The 13,171-nt window shown below is 36.3% G+C and overlaps 1 protein-coding gene across 5 annotated transcripts in view; it reads right to left on the bottom strand.

Moving 5' to 3' along the window:
- Window positions 1-13,171, bottom strand: part of LOC129762268 (serine-rich adhesin for platelets) — a 481,936-nt gene that overhangs the window by 148,286 nt on the left and 320,479 nt on the right. The window lies entirely within an intron of this gene.

Raw genomic sequence — 13,171 nt, 5'->3', positions numbered from 1 at the left:
AATACATTTGTAAACATATAAAAAAATCATCGGAGTCTCTAGTTCGACAACAAAAAATGTTCGAAAATACAAAAGCATCTGATGATCCTAACAGGCGAGGAACGTATCCGAGACTGGGTAATTACAGCGAATCAAGATTTGACCAAAAGATATGCTTCGAAGTCGTTTGACATTTCAACCCGTTGTTTTGGTGCGCTTTGGACACCATGTAGATCATTTTACCCCGTCTGTTTTAGAAATGCATACAATATAATCTTGCAGATATTTCATCATTTTTATTTGTTTTCTAATCTAATCTTTTTATTACATTTGATAACAAAGAAAACAGACGTGGCTACGCTTTTGATGTGAAAAAACAATGAATCGTAGTAAAAATACATGTTTGGGCATTATTTGCTTAAGGCTTGCAATTTACCTACTGAAGAAAGCCTAAGCCTGAATGGACAAATGATGACAGTAAACTCAGAACAATGAGAAATGCAACATCTACTCGAGAATTCGAACATTTTCGTTAAAAAATAATGATTTTTCGGACGAATGATCAGAGGTGGACAAACCATGATTATAATTTCTCCTTGAAGATAATTGTTAAGAAACATGCAAATTTGGATAATTTGAACGCCTTAAGGTATTGGTAGCAATTAGAGACTTGGAGCTTATCAACATACAAGAGGTAGTGGCAGTATTTGCATTTACTAGTTGCGTGAACACACCCAAAATAGAACAAACCAAAATAATTTACCCTATTAAAATTGGTATCCTTTGGTGTAGTCCTACGACTCTTGGCTGTGTCCCCGACATTACCCACGACTTTTTTCCTGTTAGTAGCATGAAGAATATTTCGTTGCAGTGTTTCATCGACAGCTTCTCTTTGTCAAATTTTTCATAAAACGGATGCATAAATACGAGAGGTAGTGGCAGTATCTCAGCACAAGCTAAACTCGAAATCTTTAATCAATCATGCGGTTAAAAATCGTCAATAGTCTACGCAGCAACTGTGTTTGTTCATAGTCAACATCGACTCCTCCTAGCTCCTCCTCCTCCTAAAAGAATCCTTCTGTGTCTATTGTCAAGGGTAAGGATAACTCAATACTGTCGTTCCAGGGACATCGGTCGGGCCGTCGCACAAAGGAAACCACATACTCCAACCATAAATTAGATTTTGCTCTCCAGTAGACCTCATTGATTCATATTGATACACACGGTCAACCTCTGTAAACAGGCACAGCTGCAAGCCTCAATTAACTCCAGCAGTCTGCTCCCTTCGCCCATGCATTACGCCAGGGTCGTAAAATCAACAATCGTAACGAAGCATTCTCGGGCGCAATCTCCTCCGGAGTTCTATCCGGCTCCGGTCGTTAGACCAATTCCAGGCAGGGCCGCCGGTGGAGTGCATACGTGTACAACATAAATTTATAGATATAATTCTGCATATCGGAGTGTTTTATCTGGTATCGGGCAGCAACCGAGTACCGGACAGGCCGAGCGGTGTGCATCTATGGTAAAAGCCGTAAGATACTATGTTTTTCCTACCGGTCAGTGGGTAGCTAAATGAAATACATTTTTTTTCGCCTCCGCCCCGTCCGCAACAACCATACAACCGAATCCAACGATTCCGGTTTAGTGCTTATTTATGTACCTTGCATATATGAACACCGATATTTCATAGGGACTTGTTCGTCCGATTCTATTATTGTTCCATCGTTAAATACCGGAGCCCTGATTGGAAATTGTTACAACCCGTAGCTAGTGATCCCCGATAATCGTTCGATTAATCGATTAATCGAATACTTCCTACAGAAATCGATTATTAATCGAACGAATACTGCATTACCAATAATCGAAGCGAACGAATAATTTACGTCGATTAATCGATCCAAACTCAGAGAGAAAAAAACGTACGGCCTCGGCAGTTTTATCCTGAAAACAAATCATTATCTTTGACACTCCCCTAAGTTCGTAAACAAAGCTCAATGCCGCCAACGTAAATTGAACTTCGTTTACGACTTTAGGGGTGAGTAAAAGATAATAATTGATTTTCAGGCGGAATGAACACTTTTTTGATTCCATATGGCTTTCTAGCAAATGAGAAATGCTAATCAACTTATTATTTCCCTCAGTTTGGCGATTAATCGATTAATCGATTATTTGGGCCGATTAATCGTATCGAATAACAAACTGCTGAAAACTATTCGATTAGCTGATGAACGATTAATTTCAAAAATCGGGGATCACTACCCGTAGCCATGAAGACGTTGCTTCCTGTGTTGATAGTGAAATGGATGTTTACGCTGTGCAACAGCAATTTAATTATCCAGCGCTGAACTCAAACCAAAAAGGGGGTGGTGGTGGTGATGGTAGGACGGAAGCACATAAAGTGACTGATTTTCCGACAGGTTTGGCAAAGACTCCTACTCGAATTTTCAGAAAGTTACTAACACCGTATGTTGGTTTCCATTGCCTTCAAACATTCTATTTGTTTTGCGATCCCCAAATATTTAAATCGAGGAAATCCTCGTTTGCAGTGGAGAGAAGCACAGGCTGATTTATGCCAACCGGGGTATATCAGAGTTCCGCCATCTGCACACGTCAAATAACATGCAAGAAGAATTCAATTTCTCGCCAATATTTGCACATTGTCGGTGGAAAGTAAGGATGATGTGAATCTGGACGATAGACAGAGCGTCCGTAGGTGGTCAGTCATTGTGCGCCGCTGAAACCTGTACCAAGAACAAAGGCCAGCTCTTCCAATTTGTCCAAAATGAAGCATGCATCCCTAGAAACGCGTTGCCGTTGTTACCGTTTCAAAATATCCGAATCAACGAGACGCCACTTCCCTTTGTTTGAGCGAGATTTGATAAAACCACATAACGCATGTGAGCTTTGTGAGTTCATATCCTCTCCATTTTTTCAATGTTTGTGTTCTTTCTTCCATTCCCGTATTTATATTTGGTGAAATTCAATCAATTATTTGCTGGAATGCGTACAGCAAGGATTCGTGAAAATTTCTAGGAATTCAATCGGATAAAAACGTATCGAAATGTTCATATATCGATAGCATGATTCGCTTCCCCTCTAGAGCGATGAAAATTGCCAGAGGTGGGTGTCAGTGGGTGATATTTGAAGCGTCAATCAGACCGACCGAACGTTGTCCGCCTTTCGTGCATGCATGTATGTCCATTAAAAGCGAGCCCGTTTCGGATAGCCTTCCACCACCTAACTCATTTTTCGCATACCAACCCTACTCCAACTCCATTCGGCGAACGTGGAAAACCGGACGAAGGGATGCCATATTTACACTTGTGTGAAGTTAGCGGGGAAATTTCAGCGTTGAAAAAATAGGCGTGTAAGTTGCCTTTGCTCAATTCCAAATGAAATCGAACTAAAAATGCAGATTTAAAAAACTTGTATTTTTTATTCAATCGAAAGTTTGTATTTCGTTTGGGTTGGAGGAAATGTGAGTTTTCCACAGCATTTGGGGATTTTTTTTTCACTCCAGTGTAACTTTTGAAAAGGGCGTATCGATTTTAGTAAGAGAAATCTTTGATAAATTATTTCTCAAAAAGTATGAATCGTACCGAAATAGTTTCTTAGAAAGAGTTATAGAGTATTGATTTTCAAACGTGAACAAATATACATTGAGAGAAAAAAATAATACTCTTTTCTTTATTTACAAATAAAAACATTAATTTGAAATATCTAAAATACATATATTTTTTTATTTTTTTAAATTTTTTTATATAAAATAGAAGTAATGTAGAAAACTTCAAAAATAGATACAAGATGGCAAAACTATTTTTGACAATCTTTGTGGAACATCAAACTCTCATGAATTTTCGAAACTTTGAGTTTTTGTATGTTTACAATCATTTTTAGCCACAAATTATGAATACTGATGTGATTTAAAATAAAAAAAGCTCTTTACCGCTCTTTATGTTTAGGATTTACGTTGAAAAAAGTATCGCTACGTTTTTCATTAACCCACATGTCTTGTTTTTCAACGTAGCTCTTAAACATATATTTTTACCATAATTATGTATTTGGAAAATTTGTTGAAAACTATAAGCAAATTCATAAAATTTCATGAACATGGTGGTATAACACGACAAACATATTAACAGAACCTATGTACTATAAAAAAGACAGCTAATTAGATTTTTTTAAATATATTGGACTCATTTTAAAAAATTTCTTCATGACTTCTATTTTATATGAAAAATAAAAAATACATATATAAATTTAAAAGTAAAATTCAAATTGAAAAAGACAATAAATTAGAAATGTTTTTTTTCAAATATCACTAGAATGGCTGCTTTTAGAAGAAGATTGATAAAGACCTTTTTTATTTTAAATCACATCAGGATTCATAATTTGTAAAAAATAATAAAATAAAAATACGTATTTTAGGTAATGCAAATAGAATTTTTTTTTTTTGTAAATAAAACATTATAGGAGGTTGTGTCCAAGATACGACCGCATTGTTGACGTAGAACTACGCTGTTATTTTATATAAGTCGCTTGTTTATACCTTCGGATATTATTCTATAATGCTGTGAAATTTTCGAAACAACTGCTTAGTAGAATAATCTCTGAAATGATTTTTTCATTGTAGAATTAGTTGACGATAATTGATTGTTGATTCATTCTTGCCCTCGCAAAACAATCGTATGTCGCAATTTATTTCATGTCAATGCATTAAAAATTTACCTCGAAGGCTATTCCGGTGGCCTTTTTCGAAATTGACATAGACTCGGCTACAGTCGATTATATACATGTTGCACCAGCACCATTATTCCATATCTCATAATTACATCAATATATCTTTGGCACCGCATGTAAACAACAACAATGACAACACTTGCAAGTATCAAATATCATGCTACATGTTATTTAGTATTGCCTCAAAGGAATCGCACCTCTAGATATCGTTCGTACAAACTAAGCGTAAACCAAGCGCCAAACAAGCGTTCACCATACCATGCATACAGAGCCATACATTGGTGGCTTGAAACTACTAGCAATATAAACATTTCTCATCATTTTGCGCTATTCTCAAAAGAAACGCTTCTGTTAATATTACTGGCCTCGAAAAGAGTTGCATTACTTTTCATGCTCGAGAGAAGCGCAGCTGTCACCCTTAGTGGAGGAAGTTTTGCTACTGGCAAGCAAAACCTAATCACATACAAAATTCCAGAACATTTACTTTCTTGATGACTAACCAAGAGAAATAAACTCTTTTTGTTAATAACAACCTCGAAAACAGTAGCAATGCTTCATTATGATCAATATTAGCGCAAATGCAATCCTAGTTGAAGGCAGTTTTGCGACTGGCACGCGAACCCAAATAACTTATAACATTCCAGTAAGACATTCAAGATGCTTGGTATTCCCAAATAATTTTTTGGTGCACAACCTTAACGTCTGCTTCGCCATAACGTCAGTTTAATGCATTGATGCATTCTCAAAGGCACCAACGAAGCCTTTATGAAGACGGAAAATAAACAATGTTAACTGCTTGGAAAAATACTGAATTATGCCACACAGCTTGTTCTCTGCTGTAACATCCATCGATGCGAATTCGCTGATGAGTTTGTCAAGAGCGACCGCCTTCACCACCAGCGGGGGGAACTTGATTTTGGTTGCTACCTGGGCGTTTACATTTTCGACCGACGCGCCGAAATCGCCTACTTCGCTGTTGTTTGATGAGGTGTCACACTCGCGAAGGCTCGGTTCAGTGCGAGCGCTTTCCACTGCACCAACATCGCGTGCATCATTAGATGATGCTTGCGTCGAAATTTTATTGCCCCTGGCAATGCGTTCGTTTTTTGCAGGGCTCGAGCCTGCCTTCCTCTTCTTCATGCTCATCGCACACTACACGAAGCGTCCAATTTATGACGCGGAAAGAAAAACACACGATACGAATAACGTGAAAAACAAACAGAAAAATCAAACGACGATTTCCAAGTTGGATTACCACTGGTGGGGTCCAATCTTAGATCGAAGCGCAGCGAAAGCAAAGTGAACTGGATTACTCAACAGTCCGATGCCGAATGAAAGTTTGCCTCAACGAGATCCACTGTTTATACTCTAGGCAAGTATTCCCCTTCATTCTTCTTCTATTCCTTTGTTCACGGAGACTTTAAATCCTACGATTTCCCCTCCGTTGGTCGTCGATAAGTTGCTCGTTATTGATAGCTCTGTTCGGGAAAGCACTCAAATGGACAGAACAAATGTATGGGAAAATAGAAACACTTAAAGTTTTCATGAATTTTAACCACTCATTATCCAGGGGATTCTAATGTATGGCATATTAAACAAATCTTACGGAATTTCCGATTCGTTTAGTATGTAAATCGCCAAAATCCGTTCGCGGCAAAAATAGTTATTAACGTTAACTTTATTTCATAAAAACGTGACCTGTTTTCTGATTTGACACCCTTAATGAAAGACGTAGTTCTACGTCAAAAAGAGTACTATTTTTTTCTCATTGTATATTTTTTTCACGTTTTAACATCAATACTCTATAACTATTTCTAAGACACTTGTCCAAGACGCGATTTCGTTCGAGGAGTTTTCACTCGAATTACACGATGTACTTTGCGGTTATGTCAAACCATTCTATAAAAAACCTTTTTCGAAGGTTGCTTACGAGAAACGTGAACGAGATGTGTAACTTTCAATAGCTTTATTCCAACTGATCATCGTTCTTAGCATAATCTTCCTTTCTACTCCTGTATTCTGTGATAGTATTTGTAAATAATATTATTTCCAGTCAACTGTCAAATATTCTCAGTGGGTATTTTATACTATCTTGTTGAAATAATTCACGTGATTTCTAACTCTAATTTCAAAGTAATTCAAATGTTCAAGGTAAATAGTAACATTAATTCATATAACAGATTTCAAGCTTCAACTGCAGATAACACTATTTCAGTAGACCTCAGAGTTTCTGAGATTTAAATTATCAAAGATTTCTCTTACTAAAATCGATACGCCCTTTTCAAAAGTTACACTTGAGTAAAAAAATCCCAAACGCTGTGGAAAACTCATATTTCCTCCAACCCAAACGGAATAGAAACTTTCATTCGAATCAAAAGTACTCATGTTTTGTCATATGTCGATTTCATTTGGAATTGCTCATTTTTTGTCGCTCAAGAATTATTTCAATCTGAATTAATTCAAAACTTACCATCAAAACATATTATTTCCCCTTTTGTAACGACGAATGCTCGAAAGAGAATCCTTTTAATTGTTGAAAAAAAATGGTAGACTATATATAATCGAGATCGACCTGTATCACCTACCTGGATTGGATCAAAGAGAAGTTATAGACTAAAACGAGGACATGGGTCTTTATACAGCTACTCCATCTTCTTCTTCTTCTTATATGGCACTAACGTTCCTAGAGGAACTCCGCCGTCTCAACGTAGTATTACTTGCGTCATTTTCATTAGTACTTAGTTGAGATTTCTATGCCAAATAACACGCCTTGAATGCATTCTGAGTGGCAAGCTCTAGAATACGCGTGACCACAGTGCAAGTCAGAGGAAATTTCCTTGAAGAAAAATTTACCCGACCAGAACGGGAATCGAACCCGAACCCCCGGCATGTTAGGTTTGACGCTAACCACTCGGCCACGGGAGCACACAGCTATTCCATGCCAAACCGATATAGTGGTTCTCGGATTTTTATGAAAATTGGCAACTTTGTTCCTTATCGGAAAATATTAGACCCGTATTTTTCAGTCTTTCATTAGGGTATCCATTTCCATTTTAGGGTGGTCCGAAACATCAGTTTTTTCACCTTTTACCAAAAATATTTTTTTCCAAAAATTCATTACGTTTGAACTATTAGATTGATTCAGATGATTGACATAACAAATTGAAGCCATTTTTTGATATTGTGGGAGAGTGAGAACAAAATTTTATATCTGATTATAGAAGAAAATTGAAAACTTTATTTGAACAAGCACTAGGTATATCATAAACTTTTCGAAACAAGTTTGATTTTTATGCACTAACCTATAAGAGAGGCGAGTTTAAAAAACTACATAATTATATTCAAAATATTTTAGGTTTTCACTATTTTTTGTGTTTTTTGAGATATTTTTGCACTTGCTTAACCAAACTTCAATGTCTATATATCTTTGAATGGATAATTAAATACTTATTTGAAGAGCCACGAGCAGACCTTTGTTTCATTTTGTAATTCATGAGAAACAAGCATTTGAAATACAGGGTCTTTCAGATTTAACGCTCACGCAACAATTTTTTATAACTACTACAGAAGTGAATCGATGTTTATTTTAAAAAAACCAAAGTAAAGCTTATTTTAGGACATTTTCGATGTGACCACCTCTTTTTTCGATAACGCGTTTTAATCGGCGAACAAAATTCTTCATGTACAACTCTAACATTACGACTTCGATGCTGTTGAAAATCTGAGTTATTTCTTCTTTAAGTTCCTCCACATTTTGTGGCTAATTAACATAGCAACGGTCCTTCACGTACCCCCAAAAGAAGTAATCGACGACGAGAAATGTTGAAAGTTTTACCATAAGGTGACAACGTTTCATTAAGGCATCGGTTGCTCACATAATACGATTTCACTAAAAATACACGTTCTTGTAAATTGTACATCTTGACTCTAAAAACCATGATCAAGCTCGGTCCACGAATAGAGAAGTATCAACTGCCTCAAGAAGTTGTTGTCACGTCACGTAAAGTATACGATTAATTCCTGCGTGACGTGATAACATTTCGACTCACTGAAAAATTTTTTTTTTACGTTTTCATGTATAAATCACACCAAATTAATCGGTGTTATAGTAAAATTAAGACACTTTCCTACAAGAATCATCAGTTGAAGATATATTTTGCTTTAGTGAGTCAAAACGTTGGGCCTGATTCTCGAATACACTTCATGGTGGAATAAAATGAAATGTATCCGCGATGACGACGGTACGGTGTCGACATCTCGATACGAAATTAGTTTCCCACTGAAACTCATCATTATAATATCAAATTATCTTCTGTTAAAATTTTTGTTCGAGATTATTATACCACATGAAGAAAAAAAGTTTTCCATTCACATTGCACACCAGTTTGATACCAAGAAGTTAATTTTCATTAATGATTTTTATTTGAAAAGTGCTCATTCTGCCTGAAAACTCATTATTATCCTCGACACTTCACTAACTAGTAAAACGTAGTTTAATGGCGTGCCTTTTATTTCGTTTCCACCGTGAAGTGTATTCGAGAATCAGGCCCGTTGTCACGTCACGCTGGAATGGATCAACTTTAATTCATTACAAAAAAAAATCTGTTTTTCATATACCGCACAAAAAAAATTGCACATAAAACCCGCACAAAAAAGGTTGCAATCGGCATGGTTCATTAGTGTTGAAAAAGGAGGAAGCAGAGGTCAAATCGGAGGTCCCATTATTAACGCTTAACGCTTAACGCTTAACGATTAACGCTTAACGCTTAACGCTTAACGATTAACGCTTAACGATTAACGATTAACGCTTAACAAATTCTGTAGAACGGATTTCTCGATATTTTCCCATGTCCCGAAATTGCGGCCTTGAGTTCATCAACCGTAATGCACTGGTTTGCCTCAGCGATGATTCTGCGTATTAAGATCCCCAATAGGTTTTCATTGAACAACATTTCGTTATAATGTATAGCAGCATGTATTTTTCTGAAATCATTCATTGTTTTAACATACCATGTCCCACTATCAGTTCATGTAAGCTTTGGCAAAACTCAGACACCTTTCGATGTGAGATGGTGTAAGATTAGGAGCCCTTTATAGGATTAATCTTTCATTATTGAAATAGTATGTACATATATAAAACTATGGATGGGTTATGCCTATGATATAACCGGTTGACGTAGGACTGCCGTTGACTTAGTAATCAATTGTATTTCCTCAATAAGCAATAATCCCACCTCGGATGTTCCTCATCGGGTACGTTATCGCCGCTGCGCAGAGCTGTGTGTGTATTGATTAAGTTATTGATTAAACTAGTGAATGAATGAAACTATTTACGAATTCAATTGCAAACAAATCCCAATTTAGGTCAATTCATTCACTTGCATGTATCTACAATACCGATTTTCCCAACTTCTTGGTTTTGGAATCTGTATTGGAAAAACACATTCCGGTTTGCAAAAATGCAGGCGTGTACAAAAGTACCCGCTGCTTGCATCTAATTTGCTATGCCAATTTCCCCAGTCTTCATAATTTTCATGACATTACAATTTCCAGAAACGCAAGCGAGTACAAAAGTTCTCGCTTCTTGCATCTAATTTGCTATGCCGATTTCCACAAGCTCCATGGTTTTGAAATCTGTGTTAGGGAAAAATTCCGATTTCAGAGAGCTTCGATTTACGTGTAGCTCTATTGTTCTTACGGTATCCTTAAGGATCCGCCAAATAATTGACGAATTTACGTTGGATTTACAACCAGATGACGCAGCTAGTGAAATGAGGATGTTTAATTTTTTTGGTATGAACTTCGTTCAAATTTTTTAGAAAAATCAGAATTTATCTTCAAATTTTGCGGTTTCATGTATACTTTCCACGCTGAAAAGGTTAGAAAGTCATCATTTTACAATGTGCTACGTATATTACGAGGAATGGCTTGTTATAAGTATTGTAACTTTAATTTTTTTCAACTAAGTAAACGACGAATGGGGTGTTTTGCGCTAAAAATACTGCAAATCCTTCTCGTATCGGCCCCTACATAATCAATGATATCAGCCAATTTGATATGATATCGATTTCATCGCAATTATCCATAGTATCAATAACCGGTATGCATCATCAAACCTAAAATTTCCGAAGATTATCTATGACTTTGGCAAAATCGCTTGTTGAAACCATCGGCAATATACAAAACAATAATTTTCTAACCATATACTGACGACATTTAGTGGCTGAAATGAATCTAAATAAAAATAAAATTAATAATTACGACCGAATCGCGCTTTTCAGTGCGTAAAATAAACAAACACCCTCACTTTTGTAGTTCTGAGCTCTAATGTAGATGTCACATGAGCTGATTCAGCTTTGCGTAAATTCGTCAATTGAGCACTACTTGATGGGATTTTCCAATCCGACGAGCAATTTCTCTGATACCAAGATTTTCTTGATGAAAATTATTGATTTGTTCTTTTTCTCTCTACGTGAGCACTTTTCCCTTCGGCATTTCCAGATTTATAGATCAAAACAATTAAAACAACAGAAAATTTAACTGGTCTTATACAAACTTGACACTTTAAAGATACAAAAACATTTGTATGTAAGCACACACACATATGAAAATCATGGTAGTTACCAATTTTTTTTTTTTCTGTATTATAGTGACTTTCAACGCTTCTAGCTGGTTCGTCACTTTTACCTTCCATTTTGGAAGAATGTCGGGAGTGAGAACTGAACTCGTGATCTTGAGCGTGAGAAGTATGGATGTTACCTCCACGCCAGATCGGCTCCGGTAGTTACCAATATCAATACACTAGAATATAAATTGACGCGTAGTTTGTTTACAATTTACAAAGCAGCAAGATTATCAACTGGTCTTATAGAAGTTGGACAGCGTGTATTCTGGTTCCACGAAATTATGCAAAGTCTCGACATATTTGTGCGTGGTGAAAATGATTTTGTGGTTGAACATGTTACGGATTTTTTGGTCTACCAACTCCCTCGAATAGTACCGGAATCTTTGATCAGGTTATACACTTACATTTTTGACGTAGAACTACTTCTTTCAGGAAGGGTGCCAAATCAGAAAACAGGTCACGTTTTTATGAAATAAAGTTAACGTTAATAACTATTTTCATTGTGAACGAATTCTCATGATTTGCATACCAATCGAATCGGAAATTCTCTAAGATTTGTTTGATATGCTACACATTAAAATTCGCTAATCTCCAAACGATTTAAATTCATGAAAACTGGAAGAACTTCCTTTTTCCCCATACATTTGTTCTGCCGATTTGTGTGCTAACCCTAATCATATTTCGAATGCTTATAACTCGAACATTTCTTAACAGATCGGAAAAATGTTTGCATCATTTGATAGGAAATACTTCTACGCGTCTATCACAATTAATCTTTTTTTTTTCATGAGATGAATAATTGAATAACTGTAAAATGTCAAGCGTTATCTAAACGCCCTTACTACCGAGTTTTGATTGGCACGATTTACGGTTTCTCCAATACACACTTCAAAATCGATGTACCTGTGGACATCCGCTTTACAAATATACATGCAAGTCGGGGGTATTTTTGTTCTCACCGAGCTGTGTTTCCCTAACACGGATTTCAAAATCAATGTGCCTGGGGGAACTCGCTTTGTCAAAACATGCAAGTCCGGTGATTTTTTTTCCCACTGCGCGGTGTTTCCCTAACACGGATTTCAAAATTAATGTGCCTGGGGGAATCCGCTTTGCAAATACATGCAAGTCAGGGGTTTTTTTTTTGGTGTTGAGTACTTTTGTTCTCGCTTGTGAACTTGTGAATGAACTTTCGCGGTTCGAGAAATACGTAAACATGAGATGCGCGATAATTTCAGAGAGAAACGTAAAATACAATGATCATTTGACAATTCTTCCGTTCATATATTTTGGTAGCCCTAGGCATCATATCAGACGTAAAAGGACTATTTTAAAATTTTTGATGTATTCTAAAATAATATTCGAAGCAGTAAACAAGTGGATTGCATAATATAATTGCGTAGTTCTACGTCGAAAATATGCGGTCGTGTCCTAGATACAACCCCTTACAATTTTTTTCTTTACACATTCCTAGGCCAAATCTTGAAACGGCATGTTGCGTTGCGTATCGATTGGTGCGCGCAGGAGAGCTAGGTCGCGTACGGTTAATTTTTAATTTGCGTCGTTAGGCACTTAATTTCAGTTTAATGATCATCGTTTTCGTTTTAACATTTGAAAAATTTTAACACATTTTCAAATGTGTGTTTTCATTATATCTTTCCTGCATTTTTTTTTGTCTTTGAAAAACACTGAAACAATCAGCTACTGATAACACCCACTAACCATTCAAAATAAAGCTAGTTGGAAAAGTTATTAAATACATTTCACCAATGACTGAAACAAAGCAATTGAAATATAAATAAGTCGCAAGATATTTCAACAACGGTTTTT

This window comes from Toxorhynchites rutilus, chromosome 1 (assembly GCF_029784135.1).
Source record: "Toxorhynchites rutilus septentrionalis strain SRP chromosome 1, ASM2978413v1, whole genome shotgun sequence".
Lineage (NCBI taxonomy): Eukaryota > Metazoa > Arthropoda > Insecta > Diptera > Culicidae > Toxorhynchites > Toxorhynchites rutilus.
The sequence above is the reverse complement of the archived record's forward strand: the minus strand, read 5'-3'. Positions and strand labels throughout refer to the sequence as shown.